The sequence below is a fragment of the Tachyglossus aculeatus genome, chromosome 1 (assembly GCF_015852505.1).
Source record: "Tachyglossus aculeatus isolate mTacAcu1 chromosome 1, mTacAcu1.pri, whole genome shotgun sequence".
Classification (NCBI taxonomy): Eukaryota; Metazoa; Chordata; class Mammalia; order Monotremata; family Tachyglossidae; genus Tachyglossus; species Tachyglossus aculeatus.
In genome coordinates, this window is record NC_052066.1 from 129,257,253 (window position 1) to 129,284,991 (window position 27,739).

The following is a 27,739-nucleotide window of genomic DNA, read 5'->3' on the forward strand; positions in this document are numbered from 1 at the left end:
TAGTCTTTATCCCCATTTTACAGATGAGGAAACTGAGGCACAGAGAAGTTAAGTGATTTGCCCAAAGTCACACAACTGACAAATGGCGGAGCCTGGATTAGAACCCCTGATCTCTGACTCCCAAGCCCGTGCTCTTTCCATTGAGCCACGCTACTTTGTCTGAGAAATGCAGCCGAATAGCCTCAAAGATATTCCAGGAGACCGTATGTCATAGGTAATAAATTACGTGACTCAAGCTTTACAATAAAGGAACATTGCAAAACTAGCCAGGTTTCATGGCTCTGGTTCAGTAGCAGGGGGAGTGACTGTGGTTCCCTCCTTAAAGCGTGTTTTCTCTCTCTCTCTTTCTCTCCCTCTCTCCTCTCTCCCTCTCTCCCTCCCCCCTCCCTAACACACACACCCGTGGGATTCTTCTCCAAAAATGACACCTATGCTATATTCTTATACTCTAAAATTTGTTCAGATGCTTCATATACAACTAGGATCTGTCAGTCATGAAGCATGAGAGTATATTCTTCATCAGCTTCTTATTAGTAGTCATTAATTGCACATCCCTGAGGGAAAGGATCTTTGGACATCAATTATTTCATCTTTTTTTTTCCTACAAGTTCTCTATAATTTCCTTCTCTGCCACCAAATGCCCTCCTTTTGTTTTCAGTGTATATCAAAATATCTTTCAGCTTTTTTAGCTTCCTGTCCTTGCTTTCTTATTGGCTTGCTTCAGTGAGCTGCTATTTTTACAGCAGACTAGGCTTTTACAGGTCTCCCAAGCTCTGTGACCCTAATTTAGGCCAAAGCTCCTTGCTCTTCTGTATCATGTTTGTACTTGGATCACTACCCTTGAAACACAAGTTTGCGCTCATCCCCACAGCACTTGTGTACCTATCCTTGTACTCTGTCATTTCCCCTATCTCTAATTTACTTAAAATGTCTGTCTTCCCCTCTAGACTGCAAACTTTTTGTGGGCAGGGGTTGTGTCTACCAACTCTACTATTTATTACAGTGCTGCACACACAATAGTGCTCAATAAATGCCACTGATTGATTGGAGATTGGAAGGTCTAACTTGATGCACTGGGGAGTTTTCATAAGTTTTTATGGGTGTGCATCCCCTACCTTTCTCACACTCCCAAAGCCATGTAGCTGTAAAGCCCTGCACTCCTGTGGTAGAGGATGGAAGCAATCTTCATTCATTCAATCATATTTATTGAGCGCTTACTGTGTGCAGAGCACTGTACTAAGCGCTTGGTAAGTACAAGTTGGCAACATATAGAGACGGTCCCTACCCAACAGTGGGCTCACAGTATACTTCTGATAAAAACAGAGGAATTCTCATTCTGCAGGGGGTACAGAATCAAACTCATTAACATTAGCACTTTCACCTAGGAAGCTCAGGTTTGTAAAGTAATATCGTTTTCATAAACCTCAAGTAATAGAAGTGACAGTGAGTCTCCCCACTGCACAGAGGGAACTGAGACCCATAGAAGTTAAGTGACTTGGCCAAGGCCCCGCATTAGACAAGTGGCAGAGTCAGGATTGGAATAATAATAATAATGATGCCATCTATTAAGTGCTTACTATGTGCAAAGCACTGTGACTTTGGGCAAATCACTTAACTTGTCTGTGCCTCAGTTACCTCATCTGTAAAATGAGGATTAAACCTGTGAGCCCTATGTGGGACAACCTGATCATGTTGTAGCCTCCCCAGCGCTTGGAACAGTGCTTTGCACATAATAAGTGCTTAACAAATGCCATTATAAAAAAAACACCCAGGCCTCTGACTTCAATGCCCCTCAACCTGGAGGGGTTGAGTGGTTCCTCAAGATCATAAAGCTTGGAAAGGATGATGATGATGGCATTTGGTAAGCACTTACTATGTGCCAAGCACTGTTCTTATTTGTTAAGTGCTTATTATGTGCCAAGCAGTGTTCCAAGCGCTGTGATAGATACAAGGTAATCAGGTTGTCCCACATTGTGCTCACAGTCTTAATCTCCATTTTACAGATGAGATAACTGAGGCCCAGAGAAGTGAAGTGACTTGCCCAAGGTCACACAGCAGACAAGTGGCAGAGCCAGGAGTAGAATCCACTACCTTCTGACTCCTAGGCCTGTCCTCTATCCACAATGCCATGCTGCTTCACAAAGGAAAATATTTCAAAAAAGAATGCTTGGTTCTGATTCCCGTACATGTCCTCAACCACTTTTTCAAACTTATTTTGAGACCTGCTATTTTTTTTAAATGATATTTGTTAAGTGCTAACTGTGTGCCAGGCACTTATTAAGCGCTGAGGTAGTTACAAGAAAATTCAGAAGCAGCCTGGCCTAGTGGAAAGAGTAAGGGCATGGGAGTCAAAAGTGTGGGTTCTAATCCCAGCTCTGCCACTTGTCTGCTGTGTGACCTTGGGTAAATCACTTTACTTCTCTGAATCTCACTTCCCTCTCACAAAATAGAGATGCAGTAGTCCTATGTAGACTCTGAGCACCAGGTAGAACCTGACTAGCTTGTATCTACACCAGCTGTTAGTACAGTACTTGGCCCCTAGTAAACATTTAACAGATACCACAGTTATTAAGATAATCAGGTTGGACAGTCTCCATCCCATGTAGGGCTCAAGGTCTTAATCCCCATTTTACAGATGAGGTAACTGAGGCTTTTAAAGAGTTACTGAAATTTTTAAATAAATCTTTTGTAAAGAAAAATAGCTGTATAGTTTCTTCAACAGTGTTTTCATTTCCCTGTCATGCAGGTTAGGCAATAAGTAACTTGGAATCAATCAATCAATCGTATTTATTGAGCGCTTACTGTGTGCAGAGCACTGTACTAAGCGCTTGGGAAGTACAAGCTGGCAACATATAGAGACAGTCCCTACCCAACAGTGGGCTCACAGTCTAGAAGGGGGAAGACAAGATAAGCCTATGTGGGTGAAAACCTATTACAAAACAATGAGGAGCAGAATTTCAAAAATATCATAACAAAAAATACTCTGGCAATATGATTTTATCCAGGTAAAAGAAATACATGGAAAACCTCTTTTTATAAAAATATAAGTTCATGTTAAAAGCCCCAAAACTTTTAACAGTATTAAAGATTTTGGGATGTTTGCATAATCTGAGGTGACTCCATTTACATTTCTGTTCAGAGAAGCAAACAACAGAGCCTTCTTTGCAAAAGAAGCAAAAACTAGAAGCAAAAACTAAAGAAATTGTTCAACAGTATCCTTCCTCTGGAAATGCTAATAGTTTTATCTCTGGTTCTAGCGATAAGGGAAAGAGAAGAACTGAAAACTTCATTATCCAGGAGTGATAACTGGAGGGAGCCATGGGATCAAGGGAGGGGAGAACTTTAGGGGATATATGAACATGTTTGAAACTAAGAAGCCATTGGAAAGGGAATGATTGAAGATGGTGGTCAGGTGGGGAGTGGGGAGGGGACAAGTGTTTAATAGGTGTAAAAGGGATGGAGTTGGAGGCTCAGAGGGGGTAGAATTTGGGATGAGGTGGAAGATTTTCCCTTGAGACACTGCTGGGAAAGATGGGACAGGAGGAGGGAAAGACTGGATAGGAATAGGTGAGATTTAAGGGACATCACATTTTAGATAATTGTCCGGTTCCTACAAATTTAAGCAATCTCCTCTAGCCTAAGAGCCTCCAGTGGTTGCCCAACCACTTCTGATTCAATCAGAAACTCTTTACTGTTGGGTTTCAAGTGCTCCATTGCCTTGTCCCCTCCTATCTAAACCACTCTGATTTCCTGCTGCAACCCAGTCCACCCACTAATACAAACCTGCTCACTGTAACTCCATCTCCTCTATCTTGCCACCGACCTCTCCCCCCTGTCCTGCATCTGCCTGAAGTGGCCTCCCTCTTTATCCAGCTGATGATCACCCTCCCCACCTTCAAAACTTTATTAAAAGCCCATCTCCTCGAAAGGCTTTCCTTGACTAAGCCTTCATTTCCTCTTCTCCCACGCCCGTCTGTGCTGCCATTGCACTTGGATTTTCACCCTTTATTCACCTCTTCCCCACAACACTTATGTACATATCTGTAATTTGCTTATATTATCATCTGTCTCCCTGTCTGTACTGCAGGGTCACTGTGGGCAGGGAAAGTATCTACCAACTCCGTTGTGTTGTACTCTCCCAAGTACTTAGTACAGTGTTCTGCACACTGTAAGCACTCCGTAATACGAATGATTGATCTGTTTAAGCTCCCAAAGTTGAAATGTGCTTCAGCGTGTTGTTAACAGTTGCTATGATAGACTGCCACCATTTTTCCTGAAACATCATTAGTAATGGAAGGAACCTGTGTAAGCTTCAGATAGAGTCTGCAGTAACTGCTTGAGCCGGAGCACAGAACAGAACTTTCAAAAGTTATCCTGTGATATAGAGAACATCTTTCAATTCCTTTTGCCATATAAGGAAACCCAAATGCAGGCGACCATGAGTAAGGCTTTAATCATGCATGTAAGTGCACTTGCATAATTTTGCATAAATTATGGGAAGAGTGTGTTCCTTCTCACTCTGTCAATATTCCTACCTTTTTGGAACACAGCATTCAAAATGGGCTTTTCTTCAATTACGATGGTTCATCATAATAGGATACTAGAGAAGTTTCTAAGATGCAATGAACTATTCCAAATAAGTACTTGTCTTTTTTTTTTCATCTGAATTGCTCTAAAATTCAGGTTGAAGCAAGATTAAGAATAAAGCTTAGTGATTTGAGTCAACTGAGCCTAAAATAAAAATCTCACGCTTGGTCAATATTATAATAACAAAACCTTTTCTTTGATTATTAAAACTGCACACAGAAGTTGGTTATAAAGCCTCTTTTCATGGCATTTTTTGTTGTTGAAAATGGCTTTTTAACTGCCTTCAAAATTTTTAAGAACAGCAATTTTCAATTTCAAGGTATTTTACTACACAAATTCTCTCACCTTTATAGTCTTCTTCATCTCTGAGGCTCAGAACTAGGGTGCACATTAGCAGCATACTTTTTGAGAAGTGTTAGCTCTATATATCATAGTGTAATCTCATTTCTCAGAAATCCATGGTCTTTCATTTTTTATTTTATTTCTATTTCCCCTGTGGGCTTGGAATGGAAAGTATCCACCTAGAGAGTTTAGCATCATTCAGTATTGGTGCTTACTTATGCAATAATTTCCAGAAGAGGGAGGCCATAGGCCAACCACAGTTACTACTTAAAATTTATCAATATTTACTTCCACATGTAAAGGTCTTTTTTTTCGTACTGTAAGCATTTCAGGGTCTGGGGTTGAAGACCTCAGAAAGAGAAAAGAAATTGAAATGTTAGTAAAGAAACATCCATCTTTTACTGTCATAAAAAGTTGACACAGTCTGTTAGTCTGTCTTCTGGCATTATTATGTTGCTCTGCTAATGGAAGAATGTATGAATTGAGGGTTGGAGAATAGCCACTCCTAATGGAAGGGGTGGCTGTTCTCCAACCTTCAGTTCATACATGGATTGTCAGTACCATGGGTCAGAAGCACAAATAACTAGTCCTTCTGTTTCCTCCTAGCTATTCATTGCCTAATGGTAGGCCTGGAGGTTACTGTATGATTGAAATGGCTGCAGATGGAAATCATCCTATACAGAAAAGAGTCAAAGTGCCACATCCTATCTCTCAGGTAAGCCAAAAGTAATCACTGAATGTAGTTCTGTTTCTCCTTCACTATTCTAACTCAATTTTAGGACACAGGAGGTCACATCATTTGTATGTCATCACTATGTCAGCCCTGATTGGCTTGTACCTAGGCTAGTGCTTAGAACAGTGCTTGACCCCTTATAAGTGTTTAAACACTACAATAATAATGATTTATGCCTAATGAACTATATGCAGTATTCTAGGAAGTGAAAATACGCCAAGTATTTTTTTCCCAATCAAATATTTTAAATATTACCTATAAAAGTCATTTGGACTTGTTTTCAAAACTATCTCCAGCTCTAGATAGCAAGATAGGTTGGATGCAGCTTTGACGCAAAGTCGATCATTTTTCTCAGACTATTTTTTTTGCATAGTTTACATGGAGGACAGTGGGCATGAAATAATCCATTTATTAATTATTTTTAAAATTGAAAACTGTTAAGTCATGTGATTCCAGTCTTTTGGTAAATATAATTAGAAGCAATGATGTTTTATTTGCTTGCTCATAATCCAGATTAACTGTAAATTATAATTATCTTGTCTGTGGTTACAAACACGTCTTGTCTGTGGGTACAAACACGTCTTGTAAAATGGAACATCAGAGAAATCCTTTTTTTTTCACATGGCAGCTAGAAGGTGATAGTCTTTACAGGGTTTCAGCCACTCACCACAATAGCTCTTCATTTACTGCTCTTTCATGATAGTCCCATTGAATTTTAATGCTGGTATTTCTTAGAATGCTTTCGTTTTGAAATAAAACTTGGCTCTCCATGTGTGCAGGGATCATGATGACCATCTCTATTGTACTGTATTCTACCAAGCACCTAGTACAGTGCTCTGCACACAGTGGGCACTCGATAAATACCATCAATTGATGGATTGATTAAAGCACCAACAAAGGTTACCTTGTCTCAAACACCGCCCTCCTTTCACAATGTGTTTCCTTCCATCTCCTCAACTTCTGAACTACCTTGACTTGAATAGAATGGTCAGAAACCCTTTTCAGTGTTCTCTTTTTGGCACTGACCTAATTATAGAACTTCAGTGTTAATGCAAAGTGTCTTTTTGTTGGATAGAATGTGAAAAATAACACTTTGAAAATTAAGTATTTTAATATGTGTAAAAATATAATTGGGAATGTGTCTGTTCATTGTTATATTGTACTCCCCCAAGTGTTTAGTACAGTGCTTTGTACACAGTAAGCACTCAATAAATACGAATTGGAAATATTTTATCATTGGTATATAGTTACACTGCTATTTGTTCAGGTGGCCTCTCAGGGTCACACCTGGAGAGTTTCCAGTACTCTATCATTCTTGGCTACGGGAGGGAGAGTCAAGCAGAGGCCTACCCATTCCATTCCTAGCTTGGGCAGTGGCTAATGACTGAAAGACAATCTGAAACAAGTCAAAACTCACCTGTGCTGGGCAGCAGTGGCATGGGAGGGAGTCAAGGGAGTCAAGTAAACTTGAGTTTACTGAGTGGAAGGTGGCAAGGGTAAACCACTTCCATATTTTTACCAAGAAAACTCTATGGATACATTACCAGAACGATTACAAATGGAGAGTGGGGTGTTCTGGGAGAGATGTGTCCATGGTTTTTCTATGGGTTAGAAACGACTTGACAGCATACAAGACAATTTGTTCAGGTATCTCTATTGTGTGTTTAAATATATTTATATTGGGATGGGTAATGGGAACATTTTTTTTTTCTGTGGGAAACTATAGTTCATTTAATGCTCTTTCATTTCACACTTCACTTTCCTTGAACCAAATACAGGTTTATGTGGGGAGTCCCTGTAACATCTGTTTGAACCACAGTATCTGAAAACTTCATTTCTAAGTCTCCAGATATGGTTAGCCCAAGATATTTCCCTAGTTAAACCCACAAATTGAATCTTATTGAGATGTTGGATGGACAGAAATTCTGATATTAGAGACATATTCTTCTTTTGAAAACCAAGCTTTTGATCAGATTCTTTGATTATAACAATGTGTTAGACTTGGTTTTACATTGAGAATTTCTGCAGTGAAAACCAAAAATCCGCATATTAGATCTATTCTCTCCTCTCCTTTTATGGCATATGGAATTGCCAGGTTCTTCTAACAGCCTTAGTGACAACACTCCCCAGAGTTCTATTATTCACTAAGACTCCCTCATTCAATAACTAATAATTAATAACAATGGTACCTGTTAAGTCTTTACAAGCACTGCACTAAGGGGGCAGAAACAAGATAATCAGGTTGGTCACCTTCCCTGGTCCCAAATGGACCTCACAGTCTAAATAGGAAGGAATAAGATTTAATCCCCATTTTCCATATGAGGAAATTGAGGCACAGAGAAGTTGTGACTTGACCATAGTCACACAGTAGACAAGTGGCAGAGCTAGTATTAGAACCCAGATCCTCTGACTCCCGGGCCAGTGCTCTTTCCACTAAGCCACGCTGCTTCTCCTAATAGAGAAGCAGCGTGGCTTAGTGGAAGGAGCCTGGGCTTGGGAATCAGAGGTCATGGGTTCTAATCACAGCTCCACCATTTGTCTGCTGTAAGACCTTGGGCAATTCATTTCACTTCTCTGTACCTCAGTTCCCTCATCTGTAAAATGGGGATTAAGACTGTGAGCCCCACATGGGACAACCTGATGACCTTGTACTTAGCCCAGCACTTAGAACAGTGCTTGGCACATACTAAGCGCTTAAAAAACACCATTACCATTATTATTATTATTATTACATCTGCCTTTGGCAATGTCCTGTCATTTCATTTCTACTGAAAACCACTTCAGTGACCTTCTGATAATATCGGTTGTTCTTTTACATACCTTGTTTTCGAATTGATTTCTAAAGAGTAGTCAGATCTAGTTAAAATCCTAAAGCATCTTACGGGGAAAAATTAGAGGACTGTTCTATTAAGTTAAGTAAATTTAATTCATCAGTTTATTCCACAAAAAGATGTCTTTTAAGATATTTGCTATCAAGGAAATCATTGTCATCTACATTTCTTAGGAACTTAAATTTAATTATTTTTGCTTTTGGGGAATGCATTTATTTCATTTCTTCCCAAAGGTAAAAAGCACTGAAGGTAAAGGTGAAAGGTATTCAGGTTGGCTGAATATTTAATTTGAACTGAGTCAGGAAGCTGGAATAGTGATTTTAAAAGTACTAAATTTAATTCAGACATGAAGCAGGAAATGTAAGATCAGTCAATGTGATTCTGCCCTTGCCATTTCCTCATTGACAGTCATTTTCTTTTTGCAATCAGAGTATTTTAGTCCCCTCCTATGAATGTATATACCTTCCACTAGTGCATCTGTTTTGTCCTTGTGCCCTGAAGATCTGTAGCACCTGGAATCATGTAGAAAGTCTCCTCAATAATGTACCCAGTTTGGCCACTCCAGTGTGATGATGGGAATTTAGAGATGGCTTTGTAGAAAGGAACAGATGATTAAAAAAAGGTTAGAAAATCTATCTCAAATGCTTAAAGGATTTGGGAAATTTAGACTGTGAAAATAGGCTAAGGAACTTTCAAATAATAAGCTTTAAGGGGCAAATGAACAGTAGGGGCAAATCCTGGGTTTGTAGGTCCAGGATAGCGACTTCCTTCCTTGGGGTGCTCCTGCACAGCATCATCATCATCATCAATCGTATTTATTGAGTGCTTACTATGTGCAGAGCACTGTACTAAGCGCTTGGGAAGTACAAATTGGCAACACATAGAGACAGTCCCTACCCAACAGTGGGCTCACAGTCTAAAAGGACTTCCCTGTTCAGGGGCTGAGCCTCCAGCCTGTGGGAACAGGGCAGGAGAGAGGGATCTTCTGGTCCCTCCCCACAACCAGACCCACCCATCTTAATTGGCATCAGTGTACTACTGAACCACCAGACCTGGGCTGGATCTGAATGCCCTTTGACTGAATCAGCAAGTCACCTATGTCCACGCATGTACTTTGGCTGGGATTCTTCAAGCCACATCTTGCCGAATTATCATTCATTCATTCATTCAATCGTATTTATTGAGCGCTTACTGTGTGCAGAGCACTGTACTAAGCGCTTGGGAAGTACAAGTCGGCAACATATAGAGACAGTCCCTACCCAACAACGGGCTCACAGTCTAGAAGGGGAAATTATCAGGGAGCAGGTACCTCCCTGTTGCCTTCTATTGGCAAATACAAAGAATCTGGTCTGTTTCTACCATTTGAATGACTTTCATTCATTCATTCATTCAGTCAGTCATATTTATTGAGCTCTTACTGTGTGCAGAGCACTATACTAAGCTCTTGTGAAGTACAAGTTGGCAACATATTGAGACGGTCCCTACCCAACAGTTGGCTCACAGTCTAGAAGGGGGAGACAGAGAACAAAACAAAACATATTAACAAAATAAAATAAATAGAATAAATATGTATAAATAAAATAAATAAATATTAGTATTGTATTTGAAAAAGAAGGAATTTTAAGGAATTTTATATATTTTTTAAAATTTATTTGGTGCTGCATTTTTAGCAGGCTCAGAGTCATCAACACTAGTGAATGGCTGTTTTTCATGCCACAAAATAGAAGAATGATATTGAATAAAACCAAAATCATTTGTTAGATCTAATAAAGACCTACCTCAACCAATCAATCCATAAATGGATTTAGGACCTATTTTGTGCAGAGCATGGAACTAAGCACTTGGGAGAGTACAATAGGGTTGGTAGATGCAATTTCTCCTCCCAAGGATCTTACAATCTAGCAGGTGACACATATTAAAATAAATTACAGCCGAGGGAAGGAATAGAATATAAGTTTTGGTACATAAGTGCTGTAGGGTTCAGGGTAGGGAATCAAGACCCTATGGGGTATGGACTTTTAAGTGCCTAAGTATTGCCAGAGGGAATGAGACTAGGGTGGGAAAATGACTGTAAGCTCATTGAGTGTAGGAATGTGCCTGTTTATTTTTATATTGTACTCTCCTAAGTGCTTAGTACAGTGCTCTGTACACAGTAAATGCTCAATAAGTATGATTGAATGAATGAATGAGAGATGATTAAAGGAAGGCTTCCTGGAGGAGTGATTTTGTAGGACTTTAAAGTTGGGAAAGTCTGTTAGTTATGGCAGGGAAGGGAGGGCAAGAGTAAGAGGTCATAGGAGAGAGAGCCATGCTCAAGGCACAATGAGCAGGTTGATGATAGAGAAGGTTGTGGTGGAAGAAGAGTGAGGATAGGGAGTGGGGGATAAGATGCGAGGGCAGTCGCTGGAGTACAGTGCTCTGCACACAGTAAGCACTCAATAAATACAATTGAATGAATGAAGGTTTTTGATCAGTCACAGGGCTTATTGAGTGCTTATTGTGTTAAAGCACTGTACTAAGTGCTTGGGAGTGTATACTATAATAAAGTAGGTAGACACATTCTCTGCCCACAACGAGCCATGCGCAGAACCATATTTTATAATAATAAAGGTACAGCAAAAGTGAAGTATGGTCTGGGAGTCAGGAAAGAGGATAGAAACATCTCTTCTCCATAATTTTACATAAAAGGTAGTCAGTTATCTCTCTGGGATTATCAAATGGCAATTCTGCATTTGGGCATAGGGACGATAGACTAATAGAGCTCTAAATTTATTAAGCCCTTCCTGAGGTCAATGTACTGTATTAAGTGGTTGGGAAAATTCAACAGAATCAAAAGACATATTTCCCCACCACGAGTTGCTTATAATCTAAAAGGAGAGGTGAACATAAAGAGGCAGTTAGGGGAATCAGAATAAACATAAGTGCCAAAGGTAGGGTGCTGTGATTTTTTTGTATAGCATTTGTTAAGGTCTTACAATATGCCAGGCACCTTTCTAAGCACGGGGGTAGGTACAAGGTAATCAGGTTGGACACAGTCCCTGTCCTACAGTGGGCTCACAGTCTTAATCCCCATTTTACAATCTATCAATCAATCGTATTTATTGAGCACTTACTGTGTGCAGAACACTGTACTAAGCACTTGGGAAGTACAAGTTGGCAACATATAGAGACAGTCCCTACCCAACAGTGGGCTCACAGTCTAAAAGGTGGAGACAGAGAACAAAACCAAACATACTAACAAAATAAAATAAATAGAATAGATATGTACAAGTAAAATAAATAGAGTAATAAATATGTACAAACATATATACATATATACAAGTGCTGTGGGGAAGGGAAGGAGGTAAGATGAGGGGGATGGAGAGGGGATGAGGATTTAGCTGTTGGTTCATCATGAGATCTCTTCTGTCTTTTGAACTCTGAAATCCCATCACTATTCCTCTGCATTAGAAAAGAGAAACCCCAGCTTTCCTTTAAATAACTCTGTGCACTCTCTTGACCTCATTTAGCTTTTATCATGAGTTGCCATTCAGACTTCTGATTATTTATGAAACTTCTCTTCAATTGTTCACATGTATTCATTGTAATTTTATCTTACAAGATAATATCAGCATCAGACTCTATCCTCTGTAATTTGATTCACAAAAAGCTGTTTTAAAATACTTCCTCCATAGGTCTGTCTCCTCAAAAATGATTATACCCATACAAGACAACTCCTGGAAAATTGAGAGCCCAGGGATAGAGCTAGTCGGCCATTTTATTAGTTAGCTAATATTCAGTCAGTGACGGCAGGGGGATTCTTGCTCCCCAAGCTCTCTGACTAAACCTGATGATCAGGCCAGAAGGAGATACAAGATCTGTCTATGCGTTGTGTTTTTTTTAAGAGTCTTAAGTCAAACAAACTTACTCCAGTACCCTATGCTTGATCTCAGATTGACTTGATACCAGTGTCAGAAGAGGAATGCTTCTTATCATCTCACAAGAGTTTATACTAAAACTCCCTTGTTGAAAGGCATGAACTGCAAATACTTGGAGACATGAGTTCCCAGGTGAAAATAGGGCAACAGCCTTGAACTTACTGAAGCTACAGCTTTCTTACTAATTGTGGGTTACCTCCAGCACTGAATCATTCATATGTGTGGTTTGGAAGCAGTTGATAGGAAACGAGTACCAAGAGAACAGAACAGAAAAGCTATGTTTTGCTTGACAAATCCACTCTAAGGGCCTCAGTCCAGCATCTAATGAAGCACAATGTATCCTGTACCAAAGAAATATAATTGCCCAGGGAAATCAAAGGTTTGAAATCGAATCAACCAATCAATCAACCATATGTATTTAACATTTACTGTGTACAGAGCACTGTACTAAGCACTTGGAAGATTACAATATAACAGGGTTGGTAGACACGTTCCCTACTCACAATGAGCTTACTGTCTAGGGGGGCAACAGCCATTAATATAAATAAATAATTTACAGATATGTACATAAGTGCTGTGGAACTGAGGGAGTGATGAATAAAGAATTCAAATCCAAGTGCAAAGGCGATGCAGAAGGGAGTGGGAGAAGAGGAAATGAGGGCCTTATAAAGGAAGGCCTCCTGGAGGAGATGTGCCTTCAATAAGGCTGTGAAGGTCACTCAGTCACTTTGAATCACTCAGTCAGTGATGCCTATAATCTGATGTATAATCTGGAAGGCCAAAGGGCAACCTGAATGAACTCCAAGGCCACCCCTTAACCACGTAGGACTAACCTGGGTTCTAATCCAAGCTCTACCACTCACCTGCTGTATGACCTTGGGCACGTCAACTTAACTTGCCTGTGTCTGTTTACTCAACTGAAAAATGGGGATCCAATATCTGACCTCCTTTCTACTTAGACTGTGATCCCTATATGAGACAATGACTATATCCAGCCTGAATAACTTGTATCTACCCCAGTGCTTAGAAAGGAGCCTGACACACAGTAAGTGCTTAACAAATACCATTAAAAAGAAATCTGATGCAAGAGAACTAAATTAAAACATGTGGCCTAGGCATGCACAAAGGGAGTACTAAACTTTGTAACTGGACAGTTTTTGGTATTTGCCCATTGACCACTTTCTGGTCATTGACAAAAATTTGAAACTTCATTAGGTGTGATTTTTTTAAATCAGAATTTCGCTGTACATAAGATCAATTCACAGCCCCATCAAGCACTGCTAGAAGCTGTACTAAAAGTCAGTCAGAACTAATCACCCACTTGAGCACTGGGGGAGCAGTTCCATTAACTTAGTTCCCTCAGTTTTTCAGTCAGGTAGAGTAGCGTCACTAGGGCAGGGATTGTGTCTCCTAACTGTTGCACTTAGTGCAATGCCCTGGACAGAATAAACATTCAACAAATGTTGTTAATTCGTAATTGACATCCCACTTGACAGCTCATAATCTCACTCATCTGGGGAGTCTTCTTGGGTGCTGCTGGGGCTGAGCTTGAGCTAGCTTGTTTTTAGTCATATGTGGCCGACTATCTTGACAGTATGATTTGGGGTCTGCCGAAGGGAGAATGGAACTGGGTGCAGCCTGGAGGGCTTATAGTGTGTACCAGGGCCCGGATCCTCATGGGACAGGCTGGGGATAGGTCTATTCAACCTGAATGGGAAATGGTTGCAGACAGGGGCCTCAAGGGGATGGGTTTCTTCAGACAAGAGAGGAAGGTATGGGTGGAGAGGAAGGGTTGGACCTGTAGATCCACATCAGCATCATGGCTGCCTTAGTCACAGAACGTGTGCATCCTATGGGATTGGATGGAGGTGATGGGGCAGGGGGAAGGCAAGTGGGCAAGGACAAAGTGAGCCACGGTCACGTTCGGCCTCAGGTCTGGTGAGGACCCGAAGGGAGGCAGCGGTGAAGGGAGCATTCATCCTTCCATTTCCTCTTCCTTCCCCTCTTTTTCTCTCCTTCCCTCTCCCATTCCCTCTCTCTTGTCTTCCCATCCCCTGCACTTCTTCCTCCCATGTTCCTTCAAAACACCACTCCAATCCTCTGCCCCTTCAAAACTCCACCCCCAAGATTATCCTGATGCTCAAAATGAAAAGTTTTTCCCCTCATCAGAACTGATCAAGTCATAGTTCTGGGATAAGAAATAGCTCCAGAGCAGATGCTCCAGGGCGGTTGGGTTTCACATGGCAGTGCGCCTTCTCTCCTCCCCTCTCCCTCACTAATTCCCTTTCACCATCATAGCTGTCATAGCCACTGCTACCTCTCCCTACCCTGGCAAATCCACTTGTAACCAACATTCCAGTTTGAAATGCAGTTTTATTTTACGCATTGGTTTGAAGGTAATTGTTAATGCATTGTTTGTTGATCATTTTTCTCTCAGGCTAATTTGGGGTCCATGTTCCTTGGAAACATCCCTGCAAACATTAAGGTCCATCCAAACGCAGGACAGATTCAGGGATTCAGGGGCTGCATTCGGGAGCTGCAAGTGAATAACAAAGAACTTTTCCTCATTGATGAAGCACTAAGTGGAAGAAATATTGAGAATTGCAATATCCCTGTGTGTGATTACCATCCTTGCCGCAATGGTGGCACCTGCACCAGGTAGGTTCAAATTTTCTGATTGAAATGTATGTTTGATGATTTCTAGTCCCACAAACAGAGAACCAGCTTTGCCACCTGCATAACAGAGGAGAGGAGCACAGCCAACATGCTTTTGTGTGCAACACACAAATAAAGAGGATGTGTATTTACCCAGAGATATCTAACTCTCATTTCTAAACTGAGAGGGAAACCTTCCCAGATTCAGTCCAGAGAAAATTAGACGACGGGCTCTCACCTATGGCAGTTTCAAGTGGGGCTGGAATGTAAATTCACCCAAAGGCTCCTAGGCTTGAAAACCTTGAAGGCTGTTTTCTACTCCTCCTTGACAAAGTGATCAGATTATTGCTGGAAGATGAGAGACTGGAATGGTGTCTATTTCTTCCTCTCTCTAACAAGCTTCCTCTTTCACCTCTTTTTCTCTCTTATGACAGAAGTTAACCACATGGACAAATTAAAGGAAAACAATTAAAATGGCTTTCTGATACACTAGAATGCACTCTAAATTCTTCTGCTATAAAGGATTCCTCTCTCTGAGCACATAGAAAACATTCCAAATTTCTCTTCAACCTCTGCTGAGAGTTCTTAATGCAGGGCTGTGAACATTTATCAGAGTCTAAGGAGAACAAGTGATAGAGACACAGCAACAATTTTAGTCAAATTAGAAACACTAAATCTATAGAGTGTTCTTTTTTAATATACATGGCTTTAAGAGCCAAACAAAGCCTGGTTTAGGAGAGGCAAAGCTCTGATGCTTTGAGAGAGCAGGAAAAGAAACAATTTCTTTATTTCTTCCATTTTAAACAAAGAAACAGATTTTTTTGCTGCCTTCTTTTCCATTTGCCACAGGCCTCTCCATCATTCTGAATCCATCCTCAAGAGAGAAGCATCAAGTAGAAGTAGATAAGGAACCGAGGGGTAAGGAAAAAAATAGCAAGAAAAAGAAAAGGCAAAATGTAAACGGGTGAGGGAAGAGAGGGAAGGATGATATTAGTCACAGGAAGAAATAAAGAACTACAGAATGAAAGGACGATTCAGAAGGGCAGGTGCTATAGAGAAGAGATAAGAAATGAAATGGGGAAAAGATAAGAGTCCTGGAAAACTAGGAAGATGAAAGGATTATAAAATAACACAGATTAATTTGAAAGGGAAAAACAACAATCAATTGGCTTAAAAGAAGGCTAAGACCCAAGAGGTTATGAATTATTTTTCCACATTTCCTGACTGTGTAACCCTGACAAAATCATTCTTGTCTGTTCATTGATTTCCTCATCTGTAAACTGAGGATAATAATTCTGACCTACTCCAGAGAGTTGCTGGAAGGAGTAACAAACATAAATTTCTGTAAAGAATTTTGTAAAACAAAACACTTATAGACTGGAAGGCTTTGTTTTGAATATTGGGATCGGGGACTTTTAACTCTATAACACCAAACACAGACCAGAATCAACAATCAAAGGGACCAATCTGATGCTGAGATGCAGAAAGGGAGGAGGTGTATAGATAGTAGCCATGATTTACCTTCTAACTCTGCAAAGTGTCCACTAACAGTGCCTGAACCAGATTCCCAAACAGAATAATTGTCAAAATTAAGATTTGATCAATATTACAAATTGAGGCTATCAACACAAGAATACAAAGACTGAAGTTTGTGGAATGATATTTAAAGCCACGGAACTTTAACTCTGAAAATGCAAAGCTTGGTTGCCTAATTAATTAGTTCCTTACCATGTTCTTGGTGACCCTGAACCACCTAAGGATTTTTTCTGGAGAAGAGTTGGGAAAAATTTAGCTGAACTAACCCTAAATTAGATCATCCCACAACTGTAATTTTTAACACATATGTAGCGTAGTGTAGTAGAAGATTGAAATAGTTGACAATTTTTCTCTCCTGGGACGGATAATCAATAGTAAAGGAAATAGTAGCCAAGAAAAATGCTGAAAATTGATGTTAGGAAGACTTGCTATGAAGAGCTGGAAAGTCATGAAATGTGCTGATGTAACTATTGCCACAGAAATACAAATTGCCAACTCTATGTTGTTTCCAGTGATAATGTATGGATCCAAAAGCTGGACAGAGAAAAAACAGGATAGAAAGAACATCAACTCTTTTGAAATGTGTTGTTGGAGAAGGCTTTTGCGAATACCATGGACTGCCTGAAAGAGAATCAAATGGATTTTAGAGCAAATTAAACCAAAGTGGTCTTTGGAAGGCCAAATGACTTTTAGATTAGCACAGTTTGGACACATAATCAGGAGGACAAGACTAATGCTAGGAAAAGTACAGGGAAAAAGTGGAAGAGACAGACCAGCAGCTAGATGGATAGGGACCATAATAATTACAACAGAAGAACCATTAGAAAGGTTGCAGATTATGGCAGAGGACAGGATGTTCTGGAGAAGGTATATCCATGGAGTTGGTATGAATCAGAAATGACTTGACTGCACTTAATAATAAACTGGTATATATTAAACAGCAAAATATTTCATGAGAAGCAACATGGACAAGTGGAAAGAGCATGGGCCTAGAAATCAGACGACTTGGGTTGTAATCCTGGCTCTGCCACTTGTCTGCTATGTAACCCTGGGCAAGTCACTTAACTATGCCTTGGTCCCTTTATCTGCAAAATAGTGCTTGGAACATAATATTTAATCAATATTATAGCTAAATACCTAAGATCCCCTTGGGAATCTCTAGTCCCCTAAAGTACTAAATAATAATAATGGTATTTGTTAAGCACTTACTATGTGCCAAGCACTGTCCTAAGAGCTGGAGTAGATACAAGGTAATCAGGTTGTCCCACGTGGGGTTCACAGTCTTAATCCCCATTTTGCAAATGAGGTAACTGAGGCACAGAGAAGTCAAGTGACTTGCCCAAAGTCACACAGCAGACAAGTGGCAGAGTCGGGATTAGAACCTCTAACTCCCAAGCCCGGGCTCTTTCCACTAAACCAACACTGCTTCTCCAAACGTTTGGGAGTGCAAAGAAAGTCTGGGCATTTGGGGGGCTTTTTAGGAAAATGAGCCTGGTTCAGGGCTTGGAGCATGCTCATAGGAGAAATGGATAGTGACCCGGGGTTTGTGCTTTAAGCCAGACTGGGCAATTATTTTGGATACAGGGACACAATCAGCCAGTCAATTAAACAACGGTATTTATTGGGTGTTACTCTATTGCTTGTTCTAAGCACTTGAAAGAGTACGAGTTAGTAGACAGGATCTTAGTCCTCCAGGAGTCACAGTCTAGTTGGGATTGTAAGAATTTTTGAGGTCTGCAGAGCATCTTGGCCAAAATCCTCAGAGTGAGAACAGGAGTTTGCGCAGGAAAGACCAGCCATTTCCTCCCTCAGAGCTCCTGCCTGGTGCCCAGCCTGCTGCAGGTACATTTAGCAGCCCCAGCATGCTGAGACCCTGAGGATGGAGCTCCTCTACCGGGGCCCGAATTGGCTCATGAACCATATTCATTCATTCAATTCATTCAATCGTATTTATTGAGCACTTACTGTGTGCAGAGCACTGTACTAAGCACTTGGGAAGTACAAGTTGGCAACATATAGGGACAGTCCCTACCCAACAGCGGGCTCACAGTCTAGAAGGGAAATATAGTGGCAGCCCCATGTGGGACAGGGACTGTATCCAACCTAATTAACATCTATCTACCCCAGTGCATAGACCAGTGCTTGGCACATAGTAAGCACTTAACAAGTACCATATATCTGTGCTTCAGTAGTGGAAGAAATTGGAGTGAAGTGTTTGGTGACACACAATGTCAGCTGTAGTTAGGAAATAGCAGTCAATCATTGGTACTCTCCTGTACACATAGCACTGTACTGAGACCTTGGGAGTGTACAATAAAATAGTTGGTTGACAGGATCCCTGCCCTCAAGGAATTTTCCAGGCACTTACAAGGTACAGGAAAATAACTACAGGAAAACAGGCTTCCGCAAGAATAGTGAACAGTATAGAAAAAAAAACGATTGAACATGAGTTCTACAGGACTGCTCCCAAGAGGCAATGTACAAGCATAAAAATTTAAATGGTCTGGTAAGATTTTTAGAATCCAGGTAAACTCCCTGGTAGCTGTACTCTCCTTGTGGGCAGGGATTGCTTAGACTAATGCTTGTGCTGTTTTTTCCCAAGTGTTTGGTACAGTCCTCTGCACACAATAAGCACTCAATAAATACCACTGATTTACTGATTCCATCATGACCTCAAGGATGAATACTGAGAGGAGGCTATCCCCAAGGTGGTTCGTTCATTAATTCAATCATATTTACTGAGCGACTACCATGTGCAAAGCACTGTACTATATTAAACGCTGACCAGCAAACCTCCAGTAGTTAAAACCATTACTGCTCTTCCTCCTTGTGTCCTCAGCTCATGGGCCCCGTGGGGTTGAGGATTGGGGCCAGGTTGTTCTGCAGCCATTGTCTTTCTTGATGGCATTGCAGGGAACCTTCCTGGGGGAAAACAGGTTCCACATTGGAAGGAGTTGCAGTCAGAGGAGCAACACCTTTTTTCAGTACTGGCATACCACACTTCTGCAAAGTATCCAGTTGTTTTTCCTTTCATTGTGAGTATCTGTTGCAATGGTCAGCCCCCGATGGTTTTAGGAGAAATCCAGTCAATCAATCAGTGGCATTTTTTGAGTGTTAACTTTGTGCAGTTACTACTTTGTGCACTGTACTAAGCAAATTGCAGGTTTTTCAGAGTAAATCCCAGGTGATATGCAGGTCTCACATTTCCTTGGACTCAGTCTCCTAAAGATGCAAGAAAGTTGCATTATAGTCAGCAGAATTTTAAATTGTTAACTCTAAGGCAGCAGATGCTTCCAAGTGATTAAACAGTAATTTAACATGATCATCAGTGTTTGGAAAATACCTCTGCCAATTATAATGCACTCTGCCCTCACTAATTGTGGTGGCTCCTACCGAAAGGCATTTACAGGCAGGCTGGCAAGAATTAGAGTCCTTGGAGAAAGAGAGGTCAGAAGACAGTCAGTGACCTCAGATGTGAAATGAATTTGGGGCAAAATGGGTCATTTTGGTTAATGGTGTTCAGGGAACCTAGGTTAAACAACATCTTGGTTCGGGGAGGGAAAGGGAGGAACACAAATATTTGGTGGAACTAATATTGCTCTGAGCACTGGGCTAGAGAGACAATTGTTTTGATGACCTTGAGTCATATAGGCAGTGGGAAGGCTGCTACAGAAAAAAAAAAAAATGAGAAACTAGGATATTTGTCTTTTAAAACTGAAGGAAATTTTCATGAGCTGTGAGTTAGTACTCACAGTTGTAGACTACATACAAGCAAAACCATCAACTGCACTTCTATGAACAATGACAGAAAACTTTTCTAGAAATCTGGGAATATGACTAGCTGGTTGGAATTGTTGAAGTTAGTTATGTATATGTGAACTTTCAAAGTGTGTTCCATCCTATAAAAAAAGTTAATTGCTCCATGTTTCCAAGGTTTCCAATGATTTTCTCAGCAATTATTCTTTACTGCAAGGTCCTCTATGTGGTGGAGCAACAGATGGATAAATTAAAGTTAATCAATTAAGACAAGAAAATCTAACTCAATTAGCAACGTTTCAATATAAGTTGGCCTATAGATCAATGTTGGACCTCAAGAACAATATAATTATCCAAAGCTTCAGGAAGGAAATTTTTTCTGACTTTCTGAATCTCTTCCACTCTGGTTTGACTCAGAGAGTGAAACCTAGACTCCTTTTACTCTTTTATTCTGTCCTTCCTTTTCCTATCATCGCTTTTCACAGATGTCTTTTAGTCCATGTATGGAGGGAGAGAACACAATTATTCACCACTTCCAAGATACCTATATTCTAAATCATTCAGGTTCTTGCGGATGTGGTGGGAGCCTTAAATTGGATTTGATATTGCTTGTAATAACTACTGGAGGGAACAAAGAATTAGAATGCTGTGATTTGGTAATTTATTCCTCTCCAGCAAGCTGTGTGCTCTTCCTGAGTCATTAGAGGCACAAACTCAGAGGGCTGGTATGTGACCTAATCCATCCCTCTACCTCCACTAGAACCCCCTAAACCCATAATAGCCCTTCCAGAAGACCCTAGGTCCTCCCTAGATAATGTATTTCACTTTTTCAATTCCAAAGTAGCTAAGAAGTCATTAGACATCCTAAATTCATTCTTCCTGTTTTAACTCTCCATGCCTCATGTTTTGCATAAAGATTTTGGCTCAGTCCTTGGCTTTGGACCATACTTTTTGGCAACTTCTTTCATTACTGCAGAGAAGAACCTGCAATGGAGGACCTCCCGGCAGTTAGTGAGACTCCTTCCCCAGGGACTATGGGAATCAATCATCAAGCGCTTAGTACAGTGCTCTGCACACAGTAAGCACTCAATAAATATGATTGATTGATTGATCAATCATATTTATTCAGAACTTACTGTGTGTGGAATACTGCACTGAACACTTGGGAGAATACAGTATACCAGAGTTGGTAGATACATTCCCTGCCCACAAAGAGCTTACAGCCTAGAAGTCTGATAATTGTCAGAGAGCCCATTTCCAAAAGCCAAAGAAGTAGTCCAGAAGTCAGCAACCTATTTCCCTAGAGAAAAGACCCAAAATTGGTCTAATTAGTCTCCTTTTTGTTCCCAGTCACAGTCCGCTGGTGTCTTGACCCTTTCTGTAAATACACAGGTGAAGCCCAACCTTACTGTCATTGGTATCAGCTCTGTGATTTAAGAGGGCCCATCAAACATAATTTGGTATGAATGCCTGTTTCTCGGTGGGAGGTTAGAATTTACCTCAGTGGTGGACAGAATGTGTAAGAGCTGTCGTACTACTATCTTCCAATTTTAGTTCTATTTACTAATCCCAACCAAAAAAAATTATTCCCAGTTTTTATACAACAGGGCATATCATTACATCATAAGCTAACAGTTATTAAGGACTCAGTGGACACATGCATCTTATCAAGTACTCTGTCTATCTCTCCAACCACCTGGATCCATTTGTCCAATCTGATTAGCTTGTATCTACCCCAGCATTTAGTGCAATGCCTGGCACATAGCACTTAACAAATATCATTAAAAAATCTCGGAATGATAGATACAGAAATTTTGTTATTGTGATAAATCATAGCAAGCTACTCATCAGTTCTGCCCTAATGCATGTTAGCACTCTGCATTTGGCCACATTGTTTTCTAGGATAATGAATGAAAATGAATAATTATGCCATTATTAAGCACTTACTCTATGATAAGTGCCGGAGTAGATACAAAATTATGAGAATAAACTCAGGCCCTCTCATTCAATAATATTTTTTGAGTGCTTGGTGCAGAGCACTGTACTAAACACTTGAGAGAGTACAATATAACAATAAATAGATATTGCCCTACACAGGGCCCCAAATCTATCATCCTCATTTTATAAAAGAAGAAACTGAGGCCTAGAAGGTTAAGTAAATTTCCCAAGGTCACACAGTAAGACAGTGGCAGAACTGGGACTAGAACCCTAGTTTCTTGATTCCCAGTCCCATGTTCTTTCCGCTAGATCATAACTCCTTCAAATATGCTCATTATGGGCAGGGAACATGTCTGTTATACTGTACTCTCCCAAGTGTTTAGTACAGTGCTCTGCATATGGTAAGCTCTCAATAAATATGATTGATTGATATGCCCATGAATCCCTTGCCCCCAAGAAAATACCTTTCTCTGGAATACACTGTACCCTTCAGCTACCATAGTAATAATAATAATAATAAGAAGAAGAAGAATGGTATTTGTTAAGTGCTTATGTGCCAAGCACTGTTCTAAGCACTGGGGTAGATACAAGGTAATCAGGTTGTCCCACATGAGGTTCACAGTCTTAATCCCCATTTTACAGATGAGGTACCTGAGGCACAGAGAAGTTAAGTGATTTGCCCAAAGTCACACAGCTGACAAGTGGCGGAGCCGGTATTAGAACCCAAAACCTCTGACTCCCAAGCCCAGGCTCTTTCCACTAAGCCATGCTGCTTCTCTGACTACCATTCCACTGCACTTCTCCAATTCTTATCCCAACTTCCTGACTGGGTTGTGTACCCCTGTTATCTTTCCTTCCTCTACTCCAACTCTTTTTTTGACCCTCTACAATGGCTTCTGCCCTCTTCACTCCACCGAGACAGCATCTTTAAGGTCAGCAATGCCCTCTTCCCTGCCAAACCTACTTGACTCTGAAGAAATCTTCCTCAGCCACTCCTCCATCTTTGACACTGTGGAACACACTCTTCTCCTGGATACACTATCTGTCATGAGTCCTGACTGAGATCCTTTCAGTCACTTAACACAAGTCCTAAGTGAAACTCTCCTCATTGCTATTTTATGTCACAAGCCCCAGGCCCTGGTCTATGAGTTCCAAACCAGCCCCTCCACCTGAGCTGGGAAAATTCCCTGTCCTAACTGACCTCAACAGTAGGGAGTATCCTAACTGGTTTGGTAAGTCTGAGACAGATCCTAAGCAAACAAAATGACTAGGCAATACTAGACTGGGCACTCTGTGACAAGTTCAAAATGAAAACTTTATTCAACTCTTAGTCTAATTGCAGGGGAGAAATGTGCTTTCTCTCTGTTTGTCTCTCTCTCTCCCTCCCCCCCCTCCATCCCTCCCTCCCTCTCTTCCCCCCCCCTCTCTCTCTCTCTCTCTCTCTCTCTCTCTCTCTCTCTCTCTTTCTCTCTCTCTCTCCTACCATAAACATAGCTACCTGTCCAACTGTTTGCCCCATGGTCATGTAAATGGTCCCACATTGGAGGAGTTCAGGGAATCTGGCTGTCCACAGCACGTCATCCTGGCTCGAGTCGAGCCTCTCACCTGACTGTGGGGTATCCCCCTTCTAGGCTGTAAGCCTGTTTTTGGGAAAGGATTGTCTCTTCAATTTACCTCCAAAATCCTCTCCATCTCCTAACTTTCCCATCCCAGTGGACAACACCAACATCCTCCCCTTCTCTGAAGCTGACTATATTGAAATCTCACTGAGGGCAGAGATGGTGTCTATCATTTTATTGTCTCTCTTTATGTTCCTTGCCCATAAAGAGCTTACAGTCTAGAGGGGGAGACAGACATTAATATGAAGACAGACATTCATATTCCAGAGAAAGATATTTTTGGGGGGACAAGGGATTCATGGGCATATCAATCAATCATATTTATTGAGAGCTTACCATATGCAGAGCACTGTACTAAACACTTGGGAGAGTACAGTATAACAGACATGTTCCCTGCCCATAATGAGCATATTTGAAGGAGTTATGATCTAGCAGAAAAAACATGGGACTGGGAATCAAGAAACTAGGGTTCTAGTCCCAGTTCTGCCACTGTCTTACTATGTGACCGTGGGCAATTTATTTAACCTTCTAGGCCTCAGTTTCTTCTTTTATAAAATGAGGATGATAGATTTGGGGCCCTGTGTATACTGTGTATACTTTCCAAGTGCTTAGTACAGTGCTCTGCATGCAGTAAGCACTCAATAAATATGATTGAATGAATGAATCCCTCAAGGCTCTGGCTAGGCCCCCTTCTCTTCTTCCTTTACACTCATTCCCTTGGGGACCTCACCCAGCACCTTGACCTCAACTGCAATCTCTACACAAACAGTGCCATTGGTGGCTACTCTACAGGGTGACAGGGATGATCTCTCCACATAGCTTTTTGAGCTGTACTCCTAGACTTGTCATCCAAGTCTCTGAAAAAGAACTAAGAGTTTCCACTTAGGACTGAAAAGAACCCAAAATGGTGGTTTTGGGAGCACATTAGCTCTATAGTGCCTGTCTTCTCCAAATCTTGTCCCCCTTTCTGCTCCTGTGCTGAAAATGAAAAGTTAGCACTTCCAAACAGTTCTCAAATCTACCACACTAGCCCTGACCTCTTACCTCCTCTGCTGTTAATCATATTTAGAGAAGCAGCATGGCTTAGTGAATAGAGCACAGGCCTTGGAGTCAGAAGACATGGGTTCTAATTCTGGCTCCACCACATGTCTGCTGTGTGACCTTAGTCAAATCACTTCACTTCTTTGTGCACCAGTGACCCCTTCTGTAAAAGGGGATTAAGACTGTAAGCCCCATGTAGGACAAGAACTATGTCCAACCTGATTAACTTGTATCTACTCCAGCACTTAGAACAGTGATTGGCAAATTGTAAGTGCTTAACAAGTACTATAATTATTATTATTGTTTACTATGTGCAGAGCACTGTACTAAGTGCTTGGGAGAGTACAATGCAATAGAATTAGAGGACATGTTCCTTGCCCATAAAGATCTTACAGTCTAGAGGGGGAGACAGACATTAATATGAAGACAGACATTCATAGGAAAGTCACACATTTCCTCTTGTCTCCAGGGCATCTCTATGTGGATGGCCCACAACACCTTAAGCTCAATATATCTAAAACTGCACTCTTCAATTTACCTCCAAAATCCTCTCCACCTCCTAACTTTCCCATCCCAGTGGACAACACCAACATCCTCCTCTTCTCTGAAGCTGACTATATTGAAATCTCACTGAGGGCAGAGATGGTGTCTATCATTGTATTTTTAAGATATTCGTTAAGTGCTTACTATGTGTCAAGCACTGTTCTAAGCACTGGAGTAGAGACAAGTTAATCAGGTCGGACACAGTCCCTGTCCCACATGGGACTCACACTCTAAGTAGGAGGGAGAACAGATAATGAATCCGCATTTTGCAGTTTAGGAAACTGAAGCTCAGAGAAGTTAACTCTCTTGTCCAAGGTCACACAGCAGGGAAGTCGTGGTGCTGGGATCAGAGCCAAGGTCCTCTGGCTCCCAGGCCTGTAGTTTATCCACTAAGACGTTCTGTTTCCCTAATTAATTCCACTGTACTCTCCCAAACACTTCATAGATGCTGAACCCAGTAGACATTAAATAATAATAATGATGGCATTTATTAAGCGCTATGTTCTAAGCACCCGGGAGGTTACAAGGTGATCAGGTTGTCCCACAGGGGGCTCACAGTCTTTAATCCCCATTTTACAGATGAGGGAACTGAGGCCCAGAGTAGTGAAGTGACCTCTTTCCACTGAACCGAACCACGCTATTGGTTGATCTTTGATATTCTGAAATAAGGTACTGGAAAACCAGGGGAATCAAAGAAACACTTTAAAGCCATAACAAAGAAAAACCTCAAATGATAAGCATTCACTGTCAGTATCTTCTTTGAACCTGAAGGAGGGCTAGCAAGAATGCACCAACTGTGTACTTTTATAAGTGTGATTCACAGCAATATATTACCTTCCTGCTTTTGGTTTTTCCTTTGCACATGATAATCTGAATACAAAGCATCAAGCCTCCTAAATCAATTCTGAAATTCACAAATATCTCACTCTGAGAACCTACCCTTTGGTTACAATTATTGTCAATTGTTTCTGCTTTCATTTCATTCATCCTTTCTGTAACTAACATGAATTGTGACATTGAATTGATGAGTGGCATTTGTACTAGTTTAGAAAGAGTGGCTGGTGCAGCAGGTTTATAAACGTGGATCAACTGTTGGGAAAACATAATTCTTTTCCATGTAAGTGTCACTGTGCCCTTGGTAAAGTAGAGACACAGTCTAAATTGATTTTTTAACATTTTTATTCCTGCCTGCCTCCCTGGAACGAGGCAGAATGGGGGTAATTTTTGCAGTTTAGAAATGATGAGAAATGCATTTACTTGTTTACACAAATGAGATTCAGAGACTGTCCACATTCAAACAAAGACCTGAAACTTTAAAAGTGGACGATCTGGTATTATTGGACAAGAAAAAAATGTAATAAAAACACTGTTGAAGTCTCAAAGAGTTAAAGGTTTGGGGGTTTGATGAGCAGAAATGACTGGTATCATATACACATTTTTTAAATCATATTTATGCAGCAAGGTCAAGCAAGTAGGAGAAAAAGAATTTCATCATCAATTCGTTCTGCCTTTAGGTGATAATACATGGAGGACTCATTTACCATGATTGATCTTCTCAGGTATCAGAGACCTCTCTGGCTTAAATCCCATCTGAAAACTATTTTTCCTTTACATTTTTTTTAGAAACCAGGCTGACAGCTTTCACATTCTTATTGAGCTGAGTGAATAAGCAGATGAAGCCAGAACCTGAAAATATATTTTTCTTGAAAATTTTGTTTCCCTTTCAAGCCTATTTGCTAATGAGTTTTTCAATAAGGAATGATTTACTGAAACACTGTTTATTTTGAAACCACATGCATTTGTACCCATTTGAAATTTCAACAACTTACGATTTGTGATTTTTATTTATGCATCCAGAAAGTATTCAGGAAATTGTCTTAATCAGTCCAATTTTTGCATGTGATTATAGGTACAGAGTCACTCTTGGATTTGTGTGAAATGCTTTGACAGTCCCAGGTTTATGGGACTTCGACAAGCAAATGGCAAGCAATGAGACCATAGATTAGGGATAAGTGGCTGGATATCTGGAATCCTTTTTCATTTCAGATGTGTTTTCCAAAACCTTAAATGGGGAATTTAGGCAACACTCTTGGGAGAGAACATGGCTTGTTGGTCACAGCAGCAGACAGAGTTAGGAGTCCCGCAGTTCAACTCTGCTCAGTCTCCAGCTTGATGAATAAGCTTAGGGAAACTGTTTAACCTCTTTATCGCAGCAAATAAGGAAAAAAATATTTCCACCTG

General features: G+C 40.7%; 1 non-coding gene across 1 annotated transcript; it reads left to right on the forward strand.

Moving 5' to 3' along the window:
* The first annotated feature begins 6,931 nt into the window (after nt 1-6,931).
* Nucleotides 6,932-7,069, forward strand: LOC119934758. Its single transcript, XR_005453007.1, has one exon. It is a non-coding gene; the product is annotated as a small nucleolar RNA SNORA7 (small nucleolar RNA).
* Nucleotides 7,070-27,739: the final 20,670 nt, after the last annotated feature.